Here is a 5,651-nt window from a genome sequence, read left to right as displayed (position 1 = left end):
AGGAACATGTGCGTGCGTGCCCAAGATCCTGAGAGGAGAAGGGATTGTGGCATGGCCATCCCCCCCTCCCCAGGGGGTGATTTCTCACTTTCGGTCTCTCTGTTTCTCTCTGGTGGGTCCATGTGCCCTATAACAAAAACCTCTCCAAAATAAAAAAAAATAATAAAATAAAATACATTTTGAATTATCTTTTGAAAACAGAAACCTGGGAAACACGTGTGGGATTGGACGCTAGAGGTTACTAGATGATGTGGAAGAAGCACAGTCCCGGATCAGGCTCGATTTATTGACATGGGCTCAGTAGACAGATACTCTGCATTTATTGCTGCAGCCTGGGAACTTGGAAAGCCATCCAACACGGACCAGTGTGTAGCCCAGTGGTTAAGGGGCCTGAATCCTATGTGGTTGACCACACGGTTTGAGTCTTGGGCCTGGTGGCTTGAGAAACATGTAGGTGGCATGTGAGCATGTGCCCAAAATCCCAAAGGGAGAGACAGATGGAGAAGCAATTGACTTGACTCTTCCCTATAGGGACCCCTATAGGGGGTGCTTTCTTCCTCTCTCTCTTTTTTTATCTCTCTCTGGTGAATGCGTGTGCCTTCTGACAAAAAAAAGAAAAAGATAGAAAGAAGGAAGGAAGGAAGGAAGGAAGGAAGGAAGGAAGGAAGAAAGGAAGGAAGGAAGAGAGAAAGGAAGGAAGAAGTCTAACAGTGCGTGTAGTCGGTGGCTCAAACATGGATCCAAAGGTGGCTCATGGTGAGTGAAGTGGCAATGTCGGGCTGGTCTAGGTCTCATGTAGAAGGGACTCAAAGGGAAGTCAAAATGCGAGAGGGCTTGTCATTTCTGACCTACTCACCTGCCCTGGGAGAATCCAGAAGGCCTACTTTTCACCAGAACTGCTTGTGAAGGGGTCCCAGCATCCGCAAAGAGCTCTATTGGTCACTCTTCTATGCAGGCCGGACCTCATGGGGGACTGCAGTCACTGACTGGGACACCTGATCACGGTGGCAGTGACTGGATCGCGGGGTGGCTGAGCCTAAGCGGCAGCCCTCGGGGCCAAAGTGCGTTTGGTCACTGTAAGGACCGCAGAGCCGAGCAGCGTCGGCGTGCTCTGACTCCACACTATGGCGGAGGGAGTTGATGATGGCGATTGCGAAGTGAATTAGCTAGGGAGCCTACTCATTTCTTACTAGATCTGCAGAAGCAAGAAAGTTCTGGATCAAATCAGCAAAAATCTAACTTGAGTCATAAAAACAGAATTGTAGTCTCTTATTATTTTCCAGATTATAGACTCAACTTCCCTTGAATAAAGGGGACTCTTGAGGGAAAGATCCCGGTTCATTACTGGAAGTCCGCGTTAATACTTCCGCCAGCCTCTCCAAAGGGACCTATGTCCTGTGAACAGGGTATCAGCACTGGGTTAAAGGGAATAATCAGATTATCCAGTGACTACTGGATACTGACTCTCAGCTGACACTGCTCCCTAGAGACACAAATTCGCTGTGGCCTCCCAGTCAGGCAGAGCTTACAGAGGTCAGGAAATCGATGGGGTTTCAGCTCAGGTCTGTCCAGGCGGTCTCCCAACCCACCCTGTAGTCATTCCTCACTTCCGGGATCCATTCCTGAAGCAGCTGTCTCAGCGACAGGCGTGACCCTGTCTGGCTCCTCAGTGCAGTGGGGACTCTGCTGGTAGGAGAGGCGGAGTGGAAGCCCCAGAACTGCCTCTGCCTGAATAAAAAGCAAGGCTGGGCCAGCAGGGGGCGTGGTGCTGGAGGTGCTGGATTCCACATGGCCAAATTCAGTTTCAAGTCTTGGACTCGGGCTTAATAAACAAGCCAGGCACGTGTGCTTGCATGCCCTAAATCCTGACAGAAGAATGAAGGAGAAGGGACTGGTGTGGCCAGCCCCCGGGGGTAGGGGCGACTTCACATTTTCTCCGTCTGTCTGTCTGTCTGTCTCTGGTGAGTGCATGCACCCTATAAAACTAAAAAAAGAAAGAAAGAAAAAACGATGCTGCTCCTGGCTCCTCCCTTAATGAACAAGGCAGTGGGACGCCTACGGGGGCACTTTGGATTTCGGAGGTGGCACATTCCACATTTGCGTGTGCCCCTCTGGTCCATTTGCTGGATCTGAAATGCTGCTATTTCCCATGGGCCCAGAACATGACAGAGGAGGCCCTGTGACAGGCCCAGACTGCCAGTGGCATGGTGCTTGGGTCCAGTGGGATAGTGTGACGGGGATGGGGATGGGGATCTGACTGGAGACTTTGGCAGGCTCCACAGTAAATCGCGGTGCAGGCCCTTGGACTTTGGAGCAGTGACCGGCCGCCCACCACAGGTAACAAATCTCCACGTGAGAGACTGCTCGTGGCGTGCCTTCGGGTCTTAGCAGCGAATGATGTGTGACCACCAGTTCTGACACTGGGCCACTGAATCAGCATGTTTCCTGAGCTACCCGCTCGTCCTGAACTGAGTGTTTTCTGGCCCACCGAGTTACCAAGTTGGGCATGCACAGAAGCACTCCAGCCCAAATGGCAGTGATACACGAGTGAGCAGACTTGGACCGGCCCCAAAGCCAAGGAAGTTACAGGTCCCTGCACCTCTGCACTGCCTTCTTTCCTGGCCAGTTCCTATGGCTTCATGAGGAGTTTCCTGGGCAGTGGCAGAGGAGGACAAGACTTAGGTCTGATTTATAGCTAGTATGTGGGCACCACGCCAGGAACCCGGCTCCCTCCTGGGGCAGCACTGAAGGGGAACGTTCCCAGCGGGCACAGCAGACGTGCTGTTTCTCCCATGGTCCCCCATTTTCCCGGTGGAGAGGTGCTCCTGGCTGTTTGCTTTGCTTAAAAAGAGAAATGGCTAGGGGACCAGCAGTTGGCATAATGGCTAAGTCGCTGGACTCCCATGTAGTCGACTGTGGTTTGCATCCTGGACCTGATGGTTTAAACTCATGCCAGGCATGTGTGTGTGTGTGTCCAAGATCTCCAGAGAAGAATGGAGGAGAAGGGATTGCGGCATGGCCATCGCTACGTCATGGAAGGAGCAGTGTTTCATTCTTATTGGACTAGACACTCACTTTGGACATGAATGTGCTTTGCTTGTATTGAAGATTTTTTGGGACTAGACACTCACTTTGGACATGAATGTGCCTTGCTTGTATTAAATATTTTTTTCTGAAATTACCATGGGTGTGCTCACAGAATGCCTGATATGTCATGGTGGTATTCATACACCATTGCTTCTGATAAGGGACTCACTTTACAGCCAGAGAAGTGTGGCATGGGCCCCTGCTCATGGGGTCACTGGCCTTGCCACGTCCCCTCCTGAAGCATCTGTCCTGAGAGAATGGTGGAATGGCCTTGGAAGATTCACAGTACCAGGTAGGTGGCATGACCTGCAGGGCTGGGGCCAGGTTCTCCAAAAGATTGTATATGCTGGAGTCAGTGTCCAACACGTGAGCCGTTTCCCCCATAGCCAACAATCAAGGGTTGGGGACTGGCAGGTGGCATGGTGCTTAAGGGCACTGGCCACATGGCTGACTATGGTTTTCTCTCTTTCTCTCTCTCTCTCTCTCTCTCTCTATCTATCTATCTATCTATCTCGTGGAATTAAAATAAATAGTAAATAAAGTTAAATAAAATAATTCTTAAAAAAAAATCAAGTGGTTGAAACAGGGAGAAGTACCACTCACTAACAAAAATTTTCCATCCTATTCCTGTGTCTTTTTTTTTTTTAATTTTAAATCAACACTGGAGAGTTTTATTAACAAAAACCATCAATCGAAAAACACCCTGGTAATTAATTAACGAAATTCATATAATTCAAACTATACGTTTGTTTTTCTGCGAATGTCATTTGTTAAATTACTATGATAATCCATAGACAGAGCTAAGGGGATATACTTTTAAAATCTTTCTGATACATATATCGCTCCACTGCATTCGGCTTGAATACTGCTCTTTAAAATGGTATATGCTGGAGCCAATTCTGTGTCTTAGTAGAGGCCTGTGTCATGGTGCTCAAGCTCATCATCCTGGAATTTTTGATCACCTGGAGAAGCTCCTCATATTTCTCAGGGCCCTCCTCCATCAGCGTCCTGATCTGGTTGTTGGAGTGGGTAGCTATAGACTCTTCCACCGCCACAGTGCAGGCCACGGCACCTTCTTTCCCCAGCAAAGCAGCTCCCGCTCCCAGTGCAAACCCCATTACATTCCAAAAGGGCATCGGAATCGGCCTGGACCCTGAATGCAACCATCCACTCATTGAACTTTTTCAAATGATCCTTTTCTTGGTCTCACATTTTCTGAATGACTTGTCGGCCACCTGCCCTGCATAGATGCGGTTTGCTCCGTATTCACCGGCATGATCTACCCAGATTATTCCATCCACAGTTGCTGATCGCGTGGCCCCCTTTACCTGAAAGGCACAGCCACGAGGAGGCAGCTGCTGCGGCCCCTGCCCCTATTCCTGTGTCTTTATGATCTGTTGGCCGAGAGGTCTTAGTTCCAGAAGGAAGAATACTTTCACCAGGTGACATACCGAACTGAAAATTAAGCCTTTCAGCCAACCAATCCGGGCCCCTTCCTGCCTCTGAATCAAGAGGCAAATAACAGAGTTACTACACTGGCTGGGGTGACCGATCCTGACCTGCATCGAGAGGAAACCGGACTGCTGCTCCACAAAGGAGCTGGGGAGACTGTGTACGGATTATAGGGGGCCCCTAGGGCATAGTCCCATGTCCTGTGATTAAGTTAAACATAAGATATAACAACCCAGGGCCAGAGATGGCGTGGTGGTCAGGGTGCTGGACTGCCACATGGCTGACAGTGGTTCGGGTCCTGGACCTGGTGGCTTGCTTTCTTGCTTTTCCTCTGTCCCTCTCTGGTTTTAATAATAATAATAATGGTAATAAAGATAAATAAAATTAAACAAATAAATCTTTAAACAATTATAACAACTCAATCCAGGCAAGATTAATAATGGCCCAGGCCCTTCAGGAATGAAATCTGGGCTCACTCACCAGGTAAGGAACCGTGAGCACTTGGTGCTTACGGAGAGCAAGGTGGCAGCGTCGGTAGTGGAAGAAGGTGGTCCCCGTACCAGCACGGCTCGGTTACAGAGACGATTGTAATTTTCATGAGTATTTCCTTCTTAATTTGTAATAAATAGATTTTTGTGTATGTATGAAAATATCTTTAAGTATCTTTGTTTTCTTTCCTTTCTTATTTCCTTATATGTGAGGCTCTTCAGAAAGTTTATGAAAAATACATATTTTTTGGTATTTTTTCATTTTCCATGAAATTTTTTTTTTTGAGAGGTTTTTCCTACAGGGCACGTACACTCGCCAGAAAGACAGAGAGATAGAAAGTGAGAAATCACCCCCCAGGGGGGATGGCCACACTGCAATCCCTTCTCCTCCATTCTCCTCTAGGGATCTTGGGCATGCATGCACACAGGCCTGGCATGAGTTTAAGCCACTTGGTCTGGGACTCGAACTGCGGTTGACTACATGGGAGTCCAGCGACATAGTCATTATGCTAACTGCTGGTCCCATCCATATATAGTAATTCTTTTTTCTTTTCTTTTTTTTTTTGAGAGGTTTTCACTATAGGGCGCGTGCGCTCGCCAGACAGAGAGAGACATGGAGACAGA

The 5,651-nt window shown here is 48.5% G+C and overlaps 1 pseudogene; it reads right to left on the bottom strand.

Annotated features, from left to right (window-relative positions):
* Nucleotides 1-3,903: 3,903 nt before the first annotated feature.
* Nucleotides 3,904-5,526, bottom strand: LOC102491250 (5-demethoxyubiquinone hydroxylase, mitochondrial pseudogene; annotated as a pseudogene).
* Between the last annotated feature and the right edge of the window lie 125 nt (nt 5,527-5,651).

Source organism: Tupaia chinensis, unplaced genomic scaffold (genome assembly GCF_000334495.1).
Source record: "Tupaia chinensis unplaced genomic scaffold, TupChi_1.0 Scaffold000176_1, whole genome shotgun sequence".
NCBI lineage: Eukaryota > Metazoa > Chordata > Mammalia > Scandentia > Tupaiidae > Tupaia > Tupaia belangeri.
The sequence above is the reverse complement of the archived record's forward strand: the minus strand, read 5'-3'. Positions and strand labels throughout refer to the sequence as shown.